Raw genomic sequence first — 21,540 nt, 5'->3', positions numbered from 1 at the left:
GTTTTGTTTGCACCGTCTTTACATGGTGCACTTTTCACGTTTCCTGGCTCTGGCGAGTTAGGCCCTGATTTCTGCCATCGAGCCCTTTCTGCCTTCTGCCTCCGAAAGCTGCAGCCTGGATCCGCATCCATGACCCTTGCCTTACTCCCTGCGCGGTGAGCGGTGCCTGGCTCGGCCTGCTTGCCTGCCAAGACAGTATTCAGCCTTCAAGTTATCTGCTCCGCTCCTCGAAAATACATTCCTGTCTAGAGATTTAGGTAAACACCTCCCCAGCTGCAGAGCAAAGGGCCCGGCCTTTCTGTCTCCGTGCAAGTAATTCACTGCTCCCGTTACCATGGTAGGCCCATGGCCCCCTTGCTTTTCACATAGACACGTAGTCACATATGCACGCACTAGCAGTCAGTATAGAATAGCCTCTGCCCGAGAGACCTTTCCTTCTAGATAATACAGTTCCTCAAACACAAGATATAAGATATGATTTGGGTTTAGGTTGTTCTGACACGCCAGACTTCTGTCTCCCCGTATAGCGCAAATGTCAAGTCCCCTTCACCCTCCAGTTCCACGTCAATCACACGTCATGTTGCCTGCGCGCGCATCTAGCCTAATATTTCTGCTGACACTGCAGGATTCTTCTATGGATCCACCTACCTGTGACACTTTTATGTGACGTTTCTAGCACACACCTCCGTGTACGCCCTCGTGCACGCCTTCTGTTACGCACATGTGTTCTTATCTCGTTTCCTCTCAGCTGTTACGCCTTCTGTATCCATCACCACTGTATGCATTGACTATATATATTGTACTCTGTTAATAAAGCATTGTCTATCCCTTCCTGAACCCTCGTGGTGATGGAACACGATACCTGGTTCGAACCAATTCCATTTTATGGAATAAAACCCTTATAAACTCAGATGCCACGGACTCTGCCTCTCATTTTCGATTGAGTTATTTTATTGAACTTTACCGCATAGAAATTCAGCAGGTAAATCTTTATTTACCACACAAGAACAGCCCAGGACTATTCTCAGCTAGAGTAACAGAGTTACTACAAATATATGATGATGAGGCATTATCTTACGTAGATGATATCTATATCACAGACGACGACTTGGATACTCACTTGAAAAGAGTGAACACCATTATACTTGGGTTTGCAGCAGAGGGTTACAAATTCAACTTTAAAAAGTCCTGAATTGACCATCTGACAGTATTATTTTTAGGATACGAATTATCAAGTGAAGGAAAAAGCCTACCGGACAACTTCTTAGAGAAGTGCGCTGTACTCCAAGCTCCAAAAACGCTGTAGAATTTACAATCCATATTAGGTTTTCTGAATTTCGGAAGAACTTACATTCTAAATTACGCAGAGAGGGTTAAACCTCTCTACGAACTAATTAAACCTGATTTTAAACAAATCAATTGGACTCAAAAACACACAGAAATTTTGAGATCACTGCAAACCGACATGTTAGCAAAAACTAAATTAGATACACGTGACAACACACGCAGTCTTGTAATCCGAGTCATCCCAGGAAGATGCGGATTCACGTACCTGACCTCTAATGAGGGAGAAAAGGTACCAATTTCAATTAAATCTCACTTGTACACACAAGCAGAAAAAACATTCAGTTACACAGAAAGAACTGTGAAAGCAGTGCAAATCGCATTAGCAAATGAACGAGAACTAGCACACGGCAAACGAATTAATATCCTTACAGCGGAATCCGCCTTCAAGGCGCTATTCAGCGCAGTAAACCTGCCTACAGTGTCACTAGATCCGAAATGGATACAGTATGTAGATTCTCTAGGAGCGGAAGATGTGAAATACTATTTCGCCCCGCAATTCGAAGAACTGAATGATTTAGAATATGAAGAAGAATATCCTCTGCCAATCGAGCTTCTGCCTCTCCCACAGTACGCCTGTATAATCTATACAGATAGTTTTGTAAAGCATTTCAACGTAGAGAGCAAATCCTACGATGCAGCATGTGCGATTGTTAAAGGTCGTTGGCTGTGCGGTAAATTCAGACCGAAAGTAACAAAAACTGAATCAGTAAGAAACTGTTCGGTTCAGAGAACTGAAATCAGATCTTTAAAGATGGCGCTTGAAAATGCAGAACGTGAATTCCCGACACTTATCGTGTGTGATTCTCATTTATGCGTCAACTCTTACAATAACAAACTGCAGAGCTGGATTGAAAACGATTACAAAGATGACACAGGTGCCACAATAAAGCATAAATTGCTCTGGAAACAGGTAGCTCTTTTACACAAAGAACTACAAAAGACTCACGTGGTACACGCACAGAGTCTTCAACGTGATGGCGTTCACGTTGCAGGGAATTCATTGGCTAATACAGCCATAGTGGAAGCAACTAAACCGACTTCCGTAGCCACAAAAAAGCGTACAGAAAAATACATAGACGGGGAAACCATGCTGGCAGTAAAAACGACCGTAAAAGGCGACTGTGCAGCACTACCCGTGAACTATCCACTCAATTATGCATACATAATCGATGCAAACTCCGTTCCTTTTGCTCGAATCCCTGGAGTGGGGGATAGGGTAATTCCAAACACGAACAGGAAAATATTTTTAATAGCAGACGCACACATGGGTTTGGGTCCTAGGCACAGAAAGATCAAGGAATCCCTGACTGAATTACAATCAGTATACTGGTGGCCGGGAATGAGTGTACAACACCAAATATATGCAAACAACTGTGAAAACTGCAACAGGGATCGCAGTAGTGAACCATGCTACCGGCTACCAATCAGAAACAGCGTAACGCTGTCTACACCCCATCCTGCGTCCTATTAATCAGTTAAGGCTAAACACACTTAAAAAATGTGGCCTCCAGCGCTCGGCTGACGCTAGAACGGTTATAAAAGATCTGCAAGTCTTTATCGGCACATACGCAATTACCACGTTCCATTCTGACCAGGGTCCTGCTTTCAGCTCTCGAGCTTATAAGGAGGCCATGGCCAGCATGGGAATTGGGTTGCGGTATTCTTGTCCGTCGCACCCCGAAGGGAATAGTGTGGTACAAAGAAAAAACCGGGACATAAAGCGATCTATAACAGCGAAGGTATTAGGTTCAGGCACTGGGTGGGTCAAACATTTAATAAGTGTCCAGACTAGTCTTAATAACTTGCCAAGAAATTCTCTAAAAGGTTTCAGCCCATACGAACTATTGTTCGGAATTAGAATGAACATTCAGGACCTCGATAGTCAGATGTCAGTGGTACAAGAAAAAACAACGCACTTTGATGTAAAGGAACGTTTGGCTGTTTTACAGGAACTGAATGAAACAAGAAAATCCTTAAGCAACATAAAGTTAAAGCAACAGCCATCTACCACTGACGAGGCACCACAAGCAACAGCCCCAGCAAGGCCTGTCTGGATTCCAAAGATTGGGGATCTAGTCAGAGAAAAGATCGCGGTGAAGAAGGAATTTGGGCCTTCTTACAGAAAAGCAGTACCTGTCTTGGCAGTCACCGGAACAAGATCAGTAGTACTACCGCCCCTTGCTGGTAAAAAGGAGAACAGAGTTGTGTCCATCGACCTGGTAAAACCACAAGCATGTGGCCTATAATCAACAGTAGGCCCAGTGGACTCCCAAGAAACAACAGAATACCCAAACTTGCAACAATCCAAGAGGTTCAAACTGAAAGACTAATCACATTCGATCAGCCTGCAGTGCACAGAGAAGGACTATGCAATAATGCCATGGAACTCGTGCCTCTTGAGACACAGATTGAAACAGTTCGTCAAGAAACACCAGTCTACAATAATGTGGCATCTGAAAGTGCTACAGAGAGACAGATTGAAAGAACAATCCCATCAATTGACAGAACTGCCTCTGGTTATTTCATCAACTTCAACAACTTCTCTGAAGATCAAAACGACCCCGAAGTGATGCCAGAAACAAAAATGACTTTTAAAGAAAAAGCAACGGAACTCTTTAATCAACTGAAGAAAATCTACCTTGTTTCCCCTTGGTTAGAATTCTGGTTCGGTCTAGGTGTATTTTTCCTCCTGCTTTGGCTCATCATGGTACTTTGTTTGGGAAAATTCATTGAGGGAAAATATAGTAAAATGGACACAGCAAGTCAGAACATCAACTTAGTCCTCAAACCACACAGATCATCCCACGTGAAGAAAAGAGAACTGTCAACAGTAAATGTCACAGCCATTCCCATACCTGATGGGGTAGTATGGGAGAAAACTGACTATAAGATCTATGGTCCGGTCGAGATCCTGAAGTATCCTCATCAACTGAAGGTTTCCTTAAGTGACTTTGTAAATCCTAGTACATTCACTGATGATTGGGACTTTAACAGTATTAATGACATGATGTCTGATTTAGTAATGTCAGCTAGATTCACAGATCATGATTATTTACAAGGTTCATCTAGTTATGAGCAATTATTCTGCTATACACATTATGGTGATCACTATTTGCATAAATCTGCACAGCCTAGAAATGTTTTTAAGTATAATCAATGGGAACATTGTTCTACACCACCTAGAAGCAGTTCTAAAACATTCTTTGAGAAATTCAAGTACTTCTCAGGGTTTAACACCAGTGATGCAAAAACGTTTTATTACAAACTGTTAGATAAAACAGGAATGAAAACAATGCTGACAAATTCTAAATTGATATATTCAGAAGCATTTTATGAAAAAATGATGACATTTGGTTTTGATTATTGGAAAAATAATATTGAAACAAAAACAATTTGGGGTACAAAAGATTGGCAGGTACAAGGCCTTGAAGCACTATTCAGAACCTGCATGATACCAGAACAAATGATGTTTTTAAATGACACAATACACCAAACATCCTGTCTTGGCCTAGCTAAGATCAAAGACCTAAACAAACCGTCTATACCAAAGCCAATACCTGAAAATACAACTGCAGATATTGAGTTAGACGTATCACAAATTTTACATTTTAACAGAACACATCCTGATTGGAAAAAGTGGTTAATCTGGCCTACTGACACAAACAACTGTCAAGATAGATTCCTGAACAAAACACAGGGGTTAAAAATGACCAGACTAGACCCTAGATACTCCCAGAGACAACATCCAGGGATAATACCAACATACAGTGTAGGGAAACTCTGCCTTGAATGGCTAACATCATCCACACTGGCTGAAATTAAGCAACACTTGTCTTTACTAAAAGATGGTGCTGATTTGCGCGATTTCATTTTTGGACCACGCAAACAGCGTCAAAAGCGTTTCATAGCGACCAGTATCTATGCTGCGTACAACGAGGCTTGGAAAGTCACACAAATTGAAACAGCTGAAAAAATACGAGAAATTGATCGTATTAATTTGGAAAAATCACTTTCTGTAGTGGACAATGGGTTAATGACTCTGTCCTCCAGAATATATTCGTTGGACAATATTGTATCTTCTGCCTTTGACATAATAGACAGAGACTTGCTAATGTTACAACATGGCCAATCTCAATTACGTTCTATTGTACAATTAGGCTGGACGCTGCAAAATCTTCGTTCAGGCTATGTGCCTTGGCGTTTAATCAACACGACGTCATTATTTTCCATTTTTAACCTTACTGATAAACAGATCAGTTTGGCACAGAAAGGAGCAGACTATACAATCCTGAGCATCGAAAAACTTGAGAGATTACCATTGACAATGTCAGAGAGTCCTGTCATTGAATGGATAATACACGGAATTATCACAATTCCGATAACAACTTTCCGATTTAAAAAGTGCCTTGAGTACATACCTACTGGCCAGTATGAACGATTGGGTAAAGGATATGTAAAATCAGAATGGAAATTACCATACACACATTCTTGCTACAGTGACAGCGACAAAAATGTATTTCTTAGTGGTGAAAACTGTAAACGGTCACTAAGCGGTATACTTTTGTGCCAGGGTATTAATTTACACGGAGCTTGTGATGGAAATTCTAACAACCTTTTATGCCACCAGATTGTCACACCTGCAACTCAGATAGAGCCCTTCTTTATGCAACTTGCAAACAGGAGTTACATTCTTAGAACGGATCACAGATGTTGTGGCCTTGTGCCAGGGAAAAGTTATCTAGTAAGCGTAACATCCATGGTCAAATGTTGTATGCAGGCATTGTTTCCGAGCGGGCTTGCAGACACAGAGACTCCCATCTGGCCTCGTCTGAATCTCTATTCTATACGAATTGATACTTTAAGCAAAATGAAGTCTGTGCTTTTACAGACAACAGTGCCTATAACGTCATCAAAAGAGACGTATGATCTTCTAGTTGCAAGGACAGCTACTGAAGTTCATGAACTTTTATCAACAAATTGCCCCGTGCATTTCGTAGAAATGCTTAGCCAACTCCTTAACATGTCTAGTGCCACAGGCATCCCAGGCATATTTAAGACGATTTTTACGGGACTGCTAACACCTTTTCAAGCAATTTTGGGAATCGTTCCTAATTTTGTCCACTCTGTTTTTGGCGGCATACCCCTATTTTTGGGACTTGTAGCAGGCATTTTATTTTTGACCGTCCTGCTTCGTTATGGCAAGCCGAAACTCAGACATAGCTCCCATGGGAATGGAAGAGACAATCCTAGCAATGCGCTACCGGGACAGGATAACTAACGTCCTTGGATTGGCCAGGCTGAGAGATCTAAACATGACCTGGTTCCTTTCATTCAGACCTATATGGCAACATTGCATCTTACCTGTGCTACGATGTATGCTTTGCGGTGATGAATGCGTGTTGGACATCTGTCTTGCACTTCCATCAGCAGTACCAATGGATGTCGATACTTTGCTCAGTCCAATAACGGCTCACGCATTGTGTTGTCCCCAGCGGCTACCAATCCTGATGACCGCATTCGTGGAGACTCCTGTGCTACAACCAAGTGGTAACAGTGGAGCAAGTGACAAAAGCAACATCATCCAGGTACAACGATCTGAGAGCATTGCTGACCCAGACTATGATGACAGCAATCATTCTCACACCTGCCAAGTTACAGCACTATCGAATTTGGTTGAACTGTCACCTGATTTTGTAGACCAATTCTTTGAGAGCCTGTCTGATATGATGTTATCACCCAAACAGAAACAATAACTTTAGAAAAGCATTCCGACACACGGCGTTCCCATGAACTCTGAATTCGGCCTTCAGTTTTGAACAACAAAAACTGCTAAAAGCGTTGGAACTCTATTTCCCCGTTCAAGCAATAATTCTTTTGAATTGAACATTTTTTAATATTGACCCTTTTTTGGCACGAACAATTCTTTGCTTAAGGTAAAAACTATTCTTAGAGAACAGAAGCTCAAACTTCTATTTCTAAACACATCTAGAGACATAATAACTTACATCAGCCTCTAGCCCATTTATTGCAATGCATTTATATGTGATGATTTATCTCGCCCTTCTTCTGTTTCAGAGATATTTCATGTGTAATTCTTTTTGCATAATCGTTCATTGATTTCATATGCTATAATTTTTGAATGATTTCTATGCTTCAAAAACGTACAGTACCTATAATTTTCACGTATTACAATATACGCCTATTTCAAATGCATATATGTATTTTGGGGTGGGCAATGTTACACATGCATCTTATTGCTCTAGTTTTAGTAATTTGATGGACAAGAACCCGTGGAGTGGGTGTTGTGTGCTTATCTAGGATCCTGATCGATACTGTGACCTTATGCCCCTATTCGGCTATAAATCCATTTATTCCCTATATTGGCATAACCGTTCAAGTACAATATTCAGAAAGTCATCTCTGGCCTCACACGAACAGAGCCACATTCCAGAATAGTTCTCTGCCACTTCCTTTGCAACCAATTAGTGCAATGACAGAGCAGAAGTCACTATCTGATATTCCTAGATTAACACTCCGAGTTCTTCAACAAGATAAAAACTCAGCAAACCTGGAAATCCCCACTTGCTGTGTTTTGATTAGTAATGGAACTCTAATGAGCAACTGATAGCTATCACTTCCTAGTGACATCTTTAATTGACGTCTTATGTCCACCAAACTTACGTCAAACAAGGCACCTTTCAGGTATAAATACTACCAACGTTGCCTTAAGCAATTGCTGGTGTCCCATTGCTGTTGTATGCTGTATGCAGTACGCTGATGCTGCTGCTGTCCCGTTGCTGTTGGTGAAGCTACTGATACAATTATCGCTGCTAAAGCGCGAACGATGGTGTGGTGAGCTTAGGAGCTGAACAGCCGTCCTCTGCGAAGAGCCCAGCAGATGCCAGCTGCCCGCGGACGCTGTCCCCCCTCCTCCTCCTCGACGCGCTGAAGAGAGACGCTGCCTTTCTCCTGCCGAGAAATCCAGCTCCAGCGTTTCTGGTCTACCCTTGCGGGTGACTGGGATACCGAGACCCCCTGAAGGAGATACCAGACCTCCATCATTCTATTCAGAGGTATGGTGTTGACTAAACCCTTAGTGAGAATTCTTGAAGCAAACCTTGGCAAAACCAACTTAACTTAAAGCTACTTACTTACTCCCCTTCCACGTGTTAGGCTTAGGTCAGGTACACTGGGGTAGGCATAGTTAGAAGCACCAGTTGAGTATTTTAGCCTAATGTATATATGAATGTATATATGTTTTATTACTTTTAAACCATTGTATGGCTAAGAAACCATATCAATGCTTTTACAGTATTATCTCGCAATACTTATCTTACTGTACGTACTTTTTATAATAACAAGTCTTGCAATTGTGGCAATTCATTTCTCTTGTACGAGAAGAAAGACTGTTCAATAAATGTTAACCCTTTATTGACAAACGCCCGTCTCTCTAGTCTCTACATATTGTGAAAGTAATCTGCACTAATCTGACCGAGTAAAATAACTGTCTATTGTTTCACACGACCCTAGAGGTTGACTCTTGATCTGAGGAGCAAAGTTGTCATGTTGCACGGTTGTTGGAAAACTGAATCCCTTCTTGTCTGTGCCAGGGAAGCTGATCACTTCCTATGCAGAGAAGAAAGTTTCCAGTGACCTCTGAGCTAGTTGGTAACACACCCAATTAAGTTTAGCATAGTCAGTGGAGGCCTGGAAGAACCGCACTTCTACGTCGATACTACTGTTTATGTTATTCCAATGCGCAGGGCCTAGTGGGAAACTAGGAACTACACTACAAACGTACTGAAGTTCGGCAATCCACATCCTCCACTTCATCTGGCATTAGCAGCAGGACCACCACCACCAGTATCGCCGCCTCCTCCGGCCCCCAAAGACATTTCAAGTCTGCAGTTTGGGACTTCTTTAGTGTTTGCCCAAAAAAGGAAAACTTTGCCATTTGTAGCATTTGTAAGTTGGCAGTTAGTCGTGGTAAGTTTGGTTCCAACTATGGTACCGGAGGCCAGAGAGGTCATCTTGAAAGAAAGCACGCTGTCAAATGGTTTGCGCACCTACAGGCGATCAAGGAAGCCCGAATTGCACGTAATGCTGTTTCATCTGATAATGACGAGGAGGAAGACGTGTCAAACACTTCACTTACACCCAGTACCCCTGTCAGCAGCACACCCCATGTGAGCCACACTAAGAGTGTGGGAGAGAGTGAGACACCAATGCGAAAAAGTTCATCAGCGAGCGTAACTGGGTCGAAGATATCATCATCATCATTATCCCGTAAATGCTTGGTCCAGGGCAACATTAAAAAGATGTTGTTTACAGAAGCGCAATATGAACGCAACCACCCACTGACGCGTCTGTATAACACTAAGCTGGCTAAAATGCTAGCTCTGGACCTTCTCCGTTTTTCTTTTGTAGAAGGGGTTGGTTTTTCTAGAATTAGTGGCAGCGCTCTGCCCTAAATGGAAGGTTCCTAGCCGGTTCTATTTTGCCAGAGTTGCGGTTCCAGCACTACATGAAGATGTTCTGGAGGTGATTGGGGCAGCTTTGCAGAAGAGTGCTGTTCACACTATACATCTGACAACAGACATGTGGACCAGTGGCGCAGGTGCTGATTACATGTGCATCACTGCACACTGGGTCTCTTTTTCAGGGGTTAAAGCAAAGCTAAACGCAGGTGTTGACCCGGACCAAGTTTTTAAAGCTGCTCGGAAACATGCAACACTAGCCATGTTTGGTTTGGAGAAACGTCACACAGCAGAAAACATTTTGGATGAGTTTAACACAAAGTTCCTTGACTGGCTGTCCCCAAAAAAACGCCAGATTGGTTATGTTTCCACGGATAATGGCGCTAATGTAGTTAAGGCCATGGAGCTGGGTGACTATTTCAGAGTGCTGTGTTTGGCGCACTGTGTAAACCTGGTTGTCAAAAAATTCTTGAGTGATAAAGACAGTGCAGCGTACGGGGTAGTGGACACCTGCCGAAAAATGTGCAACCATTTCAGCCATTCTTTTAAGGCCCGGAAGCATCTGAGGAGCCTGCTACATGAACGTCGAATGCCAGTGAAAGCACTCATCCAGGAGGTGGCAACACGTTGGAACTCAACCTTCTACATGCTTGAGCGTCTGTATGAGCAGTATACGGTACTCGATCACTATTTCTTAACACAGGGTACAGCTCAGAAGGACCTGAAGATGGGTGCGGCACAATGGGACATAGTTAAAAGCCTGACACGCATGCTTCGTCCTTTTGAGGTCTTCACACGTGCAGTCAGCAAGGAGGACTGTAATTTGGGAAAAGCTATCCCATTGTTGTACATGCTGGAGCGCCAACTGAAGGAGGTGTGTTCTGTGTTTCAAAAAGATTAAAAAAACAAAGACCCTTTTGTTTTGGCGGAGAAATTATTAGAGCGCCTACAAGGTGATGAACGTCTTAAAATGATCCACTCAAACCAGCATTACATTTGTGCTACTATTCTGGATCCACGCTACAAAAAGGCGCTGGCAGGCCGAGCATTCTTTCCTTTTGCTGATGAAGATGTTACAAAGTACAAACGTTGGCTAGCCTTCTCAGCCAAGAGGTTTGAAAGAGAACAGCAGAAAATTGAAGGAAAAGGCAGTACATCAGCATCAGCAGGCCATCCCCAGTCAAAACAATCCACTTCTGCGGCTGTGGCACAAGTGACCTCTCAGCCGTTAAAGACACCGGCAACCGGATCATCTGCACTAGACACAACAGTAACATTGGAGGCTGAAGAGGATTGGCTAGCTCGGCTTGGGTTTGGTTCTCAAAAGGTCACAGCAACAGCTAAGCAAAGTGGAGGAACCTTGGAGGAGGACCTTGAGTCGATGGTGAAGGACTATCTGAATGACTCAACAGAGGTCTATGTTAATGCTGACCCATTGGCGTATTGGCATGGGAAAAAAGAATTGTGTCAAAACACAAAAAGAACAACATTCTGTCCCCTTAGCTGCACAACCTATTATAATGAATTTAATGCATCAAATTCGTAATCAGTTTATCATTAGTCCAATATTAATCATCTTCATCATCTTCATCTTTTTACTCCGTTTTATTCTTCAATCCATTCTATCCATTTCCATAAGAATTCCACTCTTCAAAAAACACAGGAGTCATCCTTTCCTCATGCCACGTTTTAATGTGAAATACCCAATGCATTTCGGGAATAATCCCTTCTTCGGGGGTTTCTACAGTATAAAAGAATTGAACATTTTTTAATATTGACCCTTTTTTGGCACGAACAATTCTTTGCTTAAGGTAAAAACTATTCTTAGAGAACAGAAGCTCAAACTTCTATTTCTAAACACATCTAGAGACATAATAACTTACAAATGTCACCAACATTGATGGACGAAGCGTCAGCTGGAATGGAGGAGTGCCGCTAATAAGAGGAATTGTTTGCTGCATGCAACTTACTTACCAAATTCAACAGGACAACTACAACAATACAGATACAGTATCCATTCTTTTCTTCTATGAGTGTGTGTGACTGCATTTCTAGGATCTCTCTCTGCTTCTAAATTGATCCCTACAGCCATTCTATAGGTTTTACTTTGGCTATTTTTTAAACCTAATTTAATGTAGCCCTGTACTGTCGCATTCTGTCATTCACGGTTGTCGAAAGTACTACTTACTTTTCAGTAACAATGCATTCAGTAGTGCATGCACTTCCTTTATGTCACGTAAAAGATTTATGGTTAGCTTTGTACCCAAAAATTTCTTTATGTTCAATTATTGTTTGTCCATGCTGTGCTTTTTTTTTTTTCTCAACAAAACCTACCCAAAAAGAAACCCCCATTCCCATCCATTTTACAAACCCTAACCCTCTTCCCCGGGCTGTGTGGTTTTGCTTGATGTGTGACTAAATGACATCAATAATTCCACACACTTGCTGGGGAGGATAAGGTCATAGCAACAGGCTGGTGAAGGAATCCGAGGATATATTCTAGACTTACTCAGCTTCAGTACTATTTCTTGTAGTAGTAGCCAATGTCAAAGAAATCCTACACAAGTACAAGTTATACTATCAATACTTTACCATTTGTTAGGCTACATTGTGGCACTGTTGTAGTCTAGTGTACTGTCACCTGCTATATTCTCTATCGTACAGTTGTAATGCTACAGTAAGGACAAACCAGGTTTCATTTTCTTTTTTTCCATAGCCATGCAACTGCCACTGTGTCACACCACTAGTACCACCGCAATGAGGAGGAAATTTCATCTGCCCTGGATTGCAACCTTAATCGCCATTTCCCGTGGAGCCAGCCCTGGGCCTAGCCCTACTTTCAAACAGATATTACAGGTAAGATAAGCGTTTGGTTGGAGCCGAGGTAGTATAATGGAGTATTAGGCGAGACGAGAGATTGACGGTAGTTCTACTGAAGTCCTAGGACTATTCAGGAAAACAAACTTACTGTTAAACCCCCACCCACCAGACTCAAAAGCAGTAAAAAACAGGTATGGTCAGATAAAGTTTCAAAAAGTATATTTTTATAGCCCTAACAAAATAATCTCCCGCAAGACCCTCCCTAACCCCAACGATTGTCCTTCAAAAGTCCCCAAAAAACCCAACTCCCAATTCCCACCCCCCAAAAGTATCTAAAAAAGGGGCAAGGGACACTACGGCAGGGTGCTGTTGACTTTAGCAGCCAGGGCATCATGCTCCTTGCAGAGGGTGGCATGTTCGAAGCGGAGGCCCTCCACCAAGTTCTTATAGCTTAGGACCTCCTGCTCCAGGTAGGACAGTCTGAGGGATAAGCGGCGCCGGCGTGCCTTGCAAATCCTGTGGGGGGCAGCTGCTGTCTTTGCTGCTCGGCGGTGGTGTTTGGCTTTGGTAGCCCGGCTCCGTACCGCTGGAGCACTGCGCTGGCTGGCAGCCCGCACGGAGGAGGATGCAGCTGTCCCTGTGGATGTTGTTGTAGTACCAGACTGCGTCTCCTCCTCCTCCAGGGCCACCAGCCGCCGATATTCAGCGACAGTGGCATCCAGCCTCCGTTGCTGGGCCATTCGAGCCAGCTCCCTCCTCCTTGATGGTCTCTTGGATTTGGAAGGAGCAACTATATGAAGAAAGAAAGACATAGTCTGTAACCAATGCTCCTTAAGATTAACACAAAATGATTGATTGAGCAGAAAGTTGTGTCACAGTACAAGTAGCAATTTGAAAGCACAGTACATAACTATTGAGGACAGTATCTATGTAACCTCCGACTTCTTCATCCTTGCTCTAACATTAGTGGGAGTTTAAGGAACAAATTCTACGAGCACTATGGACTTCCATTACAGTCGACTATGACAGTACACCAGTCTTATTCTTATTCTTCTCTCTTGTTTAGGAAAATTGGTACGTTATCTTATGCAAGCCGGCATAATGCCAGCGCAGTGAACTTGCACCCGAGAAAAACAGACGCACACCATGATGAGTGAGACAGACTTGCGTTACTGTACTGGTCCAGTACATGCAGGTGGTGAAGCTCTTACTTTTCTATTACGGGTGGCACTGAGAATACTCTGTTAAAAGGGCTACTGCTTAATTAATTTAGCTTTCACCCTACAGTGCAAATGAGTATTAGAAAAGGAAAATGAAGAAGCTAAATAATCTGATTATCTATCACTTCACATGGGATGACTTTAGGTGCTTTGCTTATTATTGAGTGAACAGTGATACCCCCACACATGAATGACGTACTACTACTAAACTAAAGTTATTAAGAGAGGTAGGGAGTGTCCACCGTAATAACCGGATATATGCTGTGCTTGCAGTTGCAATACAAACTACTGCTACTATTCATGGTAGTATTTGGACACAATTACAACTTCTTTTCCTTGCCTTTCCTACCCTGGAACGGACGTGCGGGTGCGGTGTTACATGCTCTTCAAAGTAACACTTAGTTCATCCAGTGACCGTCTATTCTCTCTAGATACACATATGCTATCTAAGAGTCAGATAGTACCATGAATGATCCAGGCATCCATCCATTCAAAGTATATGCACACATACAGTTTCTGTTTCACCCACCCAGGCTGTTCTCCTTCCACCCATCCTTGCTTCATCATTCACCCAGCCATGCACCATACCATATTCTTTCCTTCCCAGCCACCTCGGGGACCAAGCAAACACATATCATTCTTCTTTGCCAGTCATCATTACATTTCTCGTCCTTCCACACTTACTTACACCTTTCTTTCGCTTTTCGTTCATCCCATCCATCAAGTTCATCTCAGATCTGATTGGGATTCTTCTCGCCAAAAACTTCACAGCTAAGTCGAAGTACATTTAGAGGAGGCTACTACCTGGTTTATTTATAATACACCCGTGCAGAAAGCACACTCTGCAGTCTTCAATCTCAATAAGTAAGGAATATATAGCTTACCTCTGCCCGCCACCACCGTGTCATCCCCCACAGAATTGTCCGGCACTTCCACCGCCTCCTCCCCAGAGATGTCCTCCTCGTCCAATGCCACCACCACCTTCGCGCTGGCCCGCCTCCAGATGTTCCACCTACAAATGACATATAATAATGTTAGAATACACCACTCACTACTATATAATATTTGGTCTAGGAGGAAGAAAGAAATGTGAAAAAAACAGTATACAATTTAATAATTTGTGACTGTCTACTCTAAAGTAAAAATGTCCCTTTTTCCAGGGAAGGCTGTTGTCTTGCTGCACTTTTTGGCACAACTGATGAATGCTTGCTTTTTATTTTTAACACGCACCACTTTTTCTCCTAACAGACAGAAGCTTGACTTCTAAGAACACGAGCAGGATCAAGTTCAAACCAGGTGAGAGCTCGGCTCGACCACAAGAAATGTGTCCAATTAATCGTCAGCACTAAGCACTTTTCCATTTTCAGTTAAACGTTTACTTTTATGACAAACTTGATTTTAATAAATGTGTTTACTTTTAATAAAGCTTTTAAACTTAAATAGACTCTGTGGTTTTTGGTCCTCCAGACTAGAGTGGATGAGCTAAAGGTTTTGCAATTTTTGCAAGCATGAGTCCGTGCCTCTGACATCATTGGGGATCAATCATCGGTGACCTTGGGAGCTAAATGACTCTGCCACACTATCTAGTCAGTAAGGAGATTGGGGGTTCAACTACAAAGTCTGTTATCACTGAGGTATGTGGAAAGTCTAACAGCACCTATTATAATTGATAAGCTAAGCAATGCATTATTTAGTGTCCATAGTTCTGTTTGTGAAGATTTGTCCCTGCAACAGTAGTAGAATGGATTGTCCTCCTATCCAAACCAAAAGTAAAGTAGTATCTTATTCTTTCTTGGTGGTCATTCACCTTTTTATTGTAGGCAATTGTCAAAGCATAAACATTTAGAAGACTTGAAAAGACATTATGGACAATCCCAGAGGACTGCACTCAGTGCATAGAGCTATTGCTGACTAGAATGGGAATCCAATGGAATTGCCAAATGTGCAATCTTAGTTAGCTACACAGACAGACTAATAAGAATAATCTAGTAATACCACACGGAGTCATAGTCGAGGCAGGATAAGAATTTAGATCCAGTCTACAAGAAGATCAAAGACGATTTAGAAAAAATCGAATGAGGAACGCTGGGAAAAAATAAGTACTCTATATTAAAATTAAAACTTACTGGGGCCAGCAAAGGAGCCCTCGCCTGCCCGATCCTGGCCTGCATCCTGAACAGCACCCTCCTCCTCCTCCTGTGTCCTCCTCTTGCCCCTGGGGGAAGCTGATGTACAACATGAAAGAAAGAAAAACAGAAAACATGGAAGATATTTGTCAACCAAATCAAACATTTCAAAATAACTAACAAAATATTTTGGCGAAATAGCAAATAGACAACTATTCCACAGGATATATTATTGACCAATCTCATGTGGTCTACTACGTTATTAGTATTGCTTGATTTGCGGACCGTCGAATTGGAAACTTCTTATGTAACTCACTAAACAAAGTACTAAAAAGGTTTGCCTAGGATTGGCAGGCAGCAGTCCGCAGCACGCGAAGTGACAGCCAAAGTCCATCGTGATTGCAGATCAGCGACAACACTAAAGTTTCCTACTACATTAACCAGTCATTAAAATACTCAAACTATCAATCCACCACCACTATTTCTTCTTATCGCCATGTGTACAAAGGAAGGACTGGACTTGAGTCTGTAGGGGCTGATTTAGAAGCCCCTTGCAGCTCTTTTGCTCCATTGTTGCGTGACTTTTGTGACGCAGCGGCAGCACAAAAGAGGCGCAATGGTGCGGCGTATATTAACAACGTGACACATATGGGAGATGCATCACGTTGTAAAGCCCTGCGCCATCAGGGGGCGTTCCGGCGCAAGGGAGGGCGTTCCTGCGCAGGAACGCATCCTAAAAGTGGCTGAGGGAAATCTACAAGATTTCAATCACTCACTTTAACGACAATGATGCGTGACTCAAACCCTGCGCCTGCTTGAAGCAGACGGACGGCTTGACGCAGCATTGGGGAGATAGGGCACCCCAGAGCATTGATGGAGCTGTGCCATCGTTGCGACGCAACTCCAGCAATGCGCTGCCTTTACGGCACAGATGCGTACCGCTTTGGTGATGTTTTGGGCCCATGGTGCGCCGCATTGTAAATACGGCGCACCATGGGGGATGGTGGCGTGGCGCACAATTACTGGCGCATCCCTGCTACTTTGCAGGGATGCGCCGGTAATTAAAAATCTGAACCTTAGTGTGTAGCATTACGCAGTTCTTTAAACTACACTCATACATAATTTCACAGGCCAATGAAATGAGCACAAAATCGAAAACAAATAAGCATAGTAGCAACACTACTGAGAAGGAGAGCAGTGCACCTGAAATGCACAGAAGATTTTGAAATATAATTTACCTACAATGTAATGAGCAGCATTATTGCTCTTGGTAAAAAACAAAAATGTGCAATATAATAACACAGCAGCAGAAAACAGAGCAGTAAAGAAATAGCTACTACTACTCACCTAGCCCGGGGATCTCAAGGCCAAGCAGGTCGAGCAGATCTCGTTCACGGGTCAGGACATCTGTCCAGCGGTGGGTGGCCTGGTTGTAGGTGCGCCAGACCCGAGAGTGGTGGTACATGGCCCGGCATACCTTATCCCACTGCTTCCGGCGCTCCCGGATCCCGTACCCGACACCGATCTTGCCGCCTGCCATGATGGTCCTGGGGAGGCGACGCTGAACATAAAAAATGAGTGCGCCCACCTCCTCCGGGCTAAAGATCTCCCTGGTATGACCTGCTCCCCCCTCAAACGCCCGCACGGGGTGCGGGCACGGGGTGCGGGACCCTTCCCCTTCTCGGGATGCTTCCCGGCTCCCTTCACCATGGTCTGGACGGAAAGGAATAAAGAAAATAGAAGAGGGAAGAGAAGAAAAGAAAAGAGTTTAAAAAAGTAGTTTAAAATTAACCAAAAGTAGCAGTAAACACAAAAATATAGGGCTAGAAAAATAGAGGGATAGATAATAAGTAAAATAGATTAAAAAAAACTTCAAACAAGCAAAGGATGGCAGAGATTTAGAGAGGATGCAAAGAGCATGCCCAGAACCATAGCAATGAATGAGAAACAAGATGGCCGTGCCCGTTCACGACCGCGCGGGTAAGTTTGCGCCAGATTTTCCTCGCGAAATTGTACTGTCGAGCCGCACACTTTGCGAGATTACACTTCGCGCCCGGAAACGGAAATATGTCATGCAAACAAGATGGCCGCGCCCTTGAACGACTGCGAGGGTAACTTCGCGCCTTGCGCTACAAGCGGCTCGCGAAAACGCACAAAACCTTGTGAACTAACACACCGCAAAAAAACAAATCGCATATTCGCACGAATTCGCAGCTTCCGAATCCGATCTCGCTCATGTTCGCGCCCCGCGAATCCCGCGAAATTGCAGAAAAACGAGTTTTGCAAAACTGAAAGCACTCGGCAGGTGCAAGAGTTCAAACTCATCATTAGTAACCATTCCCTGTAGTGCTTCCTGACTGGGGCCCCTCCAGAGTTCAGTTGCTAGTTGCAACAATTGTATGACCCTGCTCTGACCCTCACAGCAGGCTCATAGAATAGCTACAAGTAGGCCACAAAGGTCCTGGAAACAAAATTGCACTGCAACAGAAAGCAAATTACTGATAAGGAAGCAGGTGCCAGACCTGGAATATTAAAAAAGTGACACATTAATAAACTAACCCCAAATTAATTCATGTCAGTTGAAGCAGGGCAGGTGTGCTTGCTTCCCCCCATAATCTACAGTGATGATGAACCAGAGGGTGGCATTGATGTAACAGAGGGTGGCATGGGTGAAACAGAGGGTGGCAGTGGTGAAACAGAGGGTGCTGGGAACCTGTGATGATGAACCAGACGTAGAAACAACATAGTCGCGACCGTTGCGAGCCGACAAGTAAGTTCGCAATTGCGAACTAGTACCAAACCCTCGCGAACTGGCAGAAACCCTTGCGAACACAAAAAAAAAAAAATCGCGAGAATTCGCAGATTTTGCGGATTGCGAGTTCGCAAATTCGCAAAATTCGCTAACGCCAGATTCGCAAAATTCGCCCATGCTTAATAGAGATTCTATATCGAGAGAAATTAGGTATAGGTCGTCTGTCCAATTTAACTTTTACATTTTTGGGAGGAAATCGCCAGTATCCTTTACGTAGCTTGGCAACTTCTTTACCAAGCTCTTTTACCAAGCTCTGCAAAAAGAAATCTATGTACTGGCCAACATTTTTCCCCAAACTGTTGATTACCAAAATGATCGGTCTCCCTGGCACCGGGAAAACATTTTTATGTAATTTTGGAATCAAATATAAAACAGGTAGTACCGGAAACTCATTGTACATGAACCTATATTCCTCAGTAGAAATAAGGCCCTGTCTTTTCCATAATGCAAGATGTTTTTGCAATGTTATTTTGGCTTTTTCATACTCTTTAATACTGGATTTTGTGGAACAGCTCACTTCATTGAGCTGGCTTTGTGCTTCTATAACATAATCTTTTTTGGGCCACAAAACCAGATTACCCCCCTTGTCTGACTTTTTGACAACCACATCTTGATTTTTCCCAAGTTTCTTTACCAACTCATTGTATGCACGTTTTAAAAAAAAATAGATTTCTCTCTCTTCTATTCTTAAGCACAGTATGATTTAATTTTTTCAGATCATTGTCCCGGGGGTAGGCACCCCGGGACACAGCAGGAGCCGGCCCTGGGGCGTGGCGGTCCCCAGGGCCCTCGAGCGGTCCTGGTGGAGGGCCACGGAGTCTGCCTCCCACAATGCACAAATCCCCGGGGGTGGTGGTTCCCGGGGCTTGAGGGGGTTGTTGAGGCCCCCACACTTCTAATGTTGCAGGGTGGGGTTTTGGAGCCCCCCACAACCATTTATTTTATAGCCCCTGGGGGTAGCTCTCAGTCTTGTATAGGAAATAGCAATGTTGAGAAAATCTTTCTGTAATATAACAAAGGATTTTGAAGTCCATTTTCTGCGTTTTTGTTGTAGTTTGCAGGCGTTAAACCGACGACAATTTTAACTCCGTCTTTGTAAATATGCCATTAAGTTTTGTAATGTCCACAATCTCGTCTTCCATTTAAATAGGCACGAATTTCATTGTCACTCGTGAAACAAAACTGTCTAATTGTGATCGATAAAGAATTGAATGAGTTTTGTACTTGTTTTGCTTGTAATGTGCATGGGGGCAGATTTACAAGTTCATTGCGTTACTATTGCATCACTTTTAAGATGGGAAAAGTAATGCGAAACTGGTGCAAGAGGGTTGTAAATCTGGTACACATTGTTCTGTTTTACTTTGCTTTCCTTTCTGTAATGTAGAGGATCCTGGGTAAATATAACGGTTTCTGTACAGCCAGTACCTTTCAACCCTGCCCCCAAACGGTTTTCTGCCAGTTACCATAGTAACAGTTAGAGGAACACTTAAATGAGCACAGAGGTTAGAAGTTTGTTGCTAATCGAAACAGTTACTGTGCTGGAGTTTTAAAACTTTACTATAGGAACAGTTAGTAATAGCTATAGACTCTGGTAAAGAGCCTCAGTATTATACTTCAAGTTATAAATATCATTTCTATTTTTAAATTTTTTCTAACTATATCATTATCACACTAAATAATAGTGAAATGTTATCAGAAAAAGAAGACGTATATATTTTATTAATTAACTTTTATTAAAACAATAATAAATAACTGGAAACTTAACTTAAAGATAACAATGTAATAAATAACTAGAAACATAACTTTAAAAAAACAATTCAACAAAATGTGATATGGACTCCAATAGAAGTAGGGTAGGTAATCTGCAAAACAAGTGCTTAAAGTGATTAAAATTAGATTGTTGTGACTAAATTAGGTTAAACATTACAAGTTAAGGTAACACTTGGCGAAATTTAGTTATTTGCACGTCTGCAGTGTGCCTGATACATTTCACCTATCTTATAGGCCTGCGTTCAAGAGGTGTCTGTATGGAAGTGCCTACTGTGCCAGATTTACACCATGGACCAATAGGTCTTTAAAATGATTCAGAGATGAGACAGAATTAGGTGAGAGATCAAGTCTTTATGCAGGACAATATTCTTTAGGGCTTATTTACAAGACTCTTGCGCCACTTTTGTGTTACTTTTCCCAAGTTGAAAGTGATGCGAAAGTGGCACAAGGGGCTTGTAAATAAGCTCTTTTATTTATAATGCATTTACTCGGAGGCATTGTATATCTAGGCCGCTTACTTTCTGTAAACACTGTGGCCAACAGAGTTCACTCAGCTTTGGTTGTACACTGCAGACTGTCTTACATTCAGCCTTGACAGAGTGGACAGTAGCATCCATATCTTTAATAGAGAATGAGAAATGATGTGAGGGAGAGTGAGAGAGAGAAATAGAGAAAACAACGACATTAAAACTGTGAGAGAGAGAAAGTTATAGATGGAGCAGTTAATACTGGAGAAAATCTTCGTAGCTCACCTTTTTGCCTCCTTTGTGTGTCCAAGCATGTGCCGGTTCATAGTGTACCCTCTAGTTTAGTACTCTGACAGTATATAGAGTTAGTAATAGCATAGTACATACAACTGCACACGTATATCTTTGCTTTATTTATTTGTGCACTCAGGATAAGGTATTTCATCCAGTTCGACTGTAAGGAGGTGTCTGTGCGCTGTTTTTCTTCCAAAGTAGTATATC

The sequence above is a fragment of the Lissotriton vulgaris genome, chromosome 4_1, assembly GCF_964263255.1.
Source record: "Lissotriton vulgaris chromosome 4_1, aLisVul1.2, whole genome shotgun sequence".
In the NCBI taxonomy this organism is placed as follows: Eukaryota; Metazoa; Chordata; class Amphibia; order Caudata; family Salamandridae; genus Lissotriton; species Lissotriton vulgaris.
Note: the sequence above shows the minus strand (reverse complement) of the source record.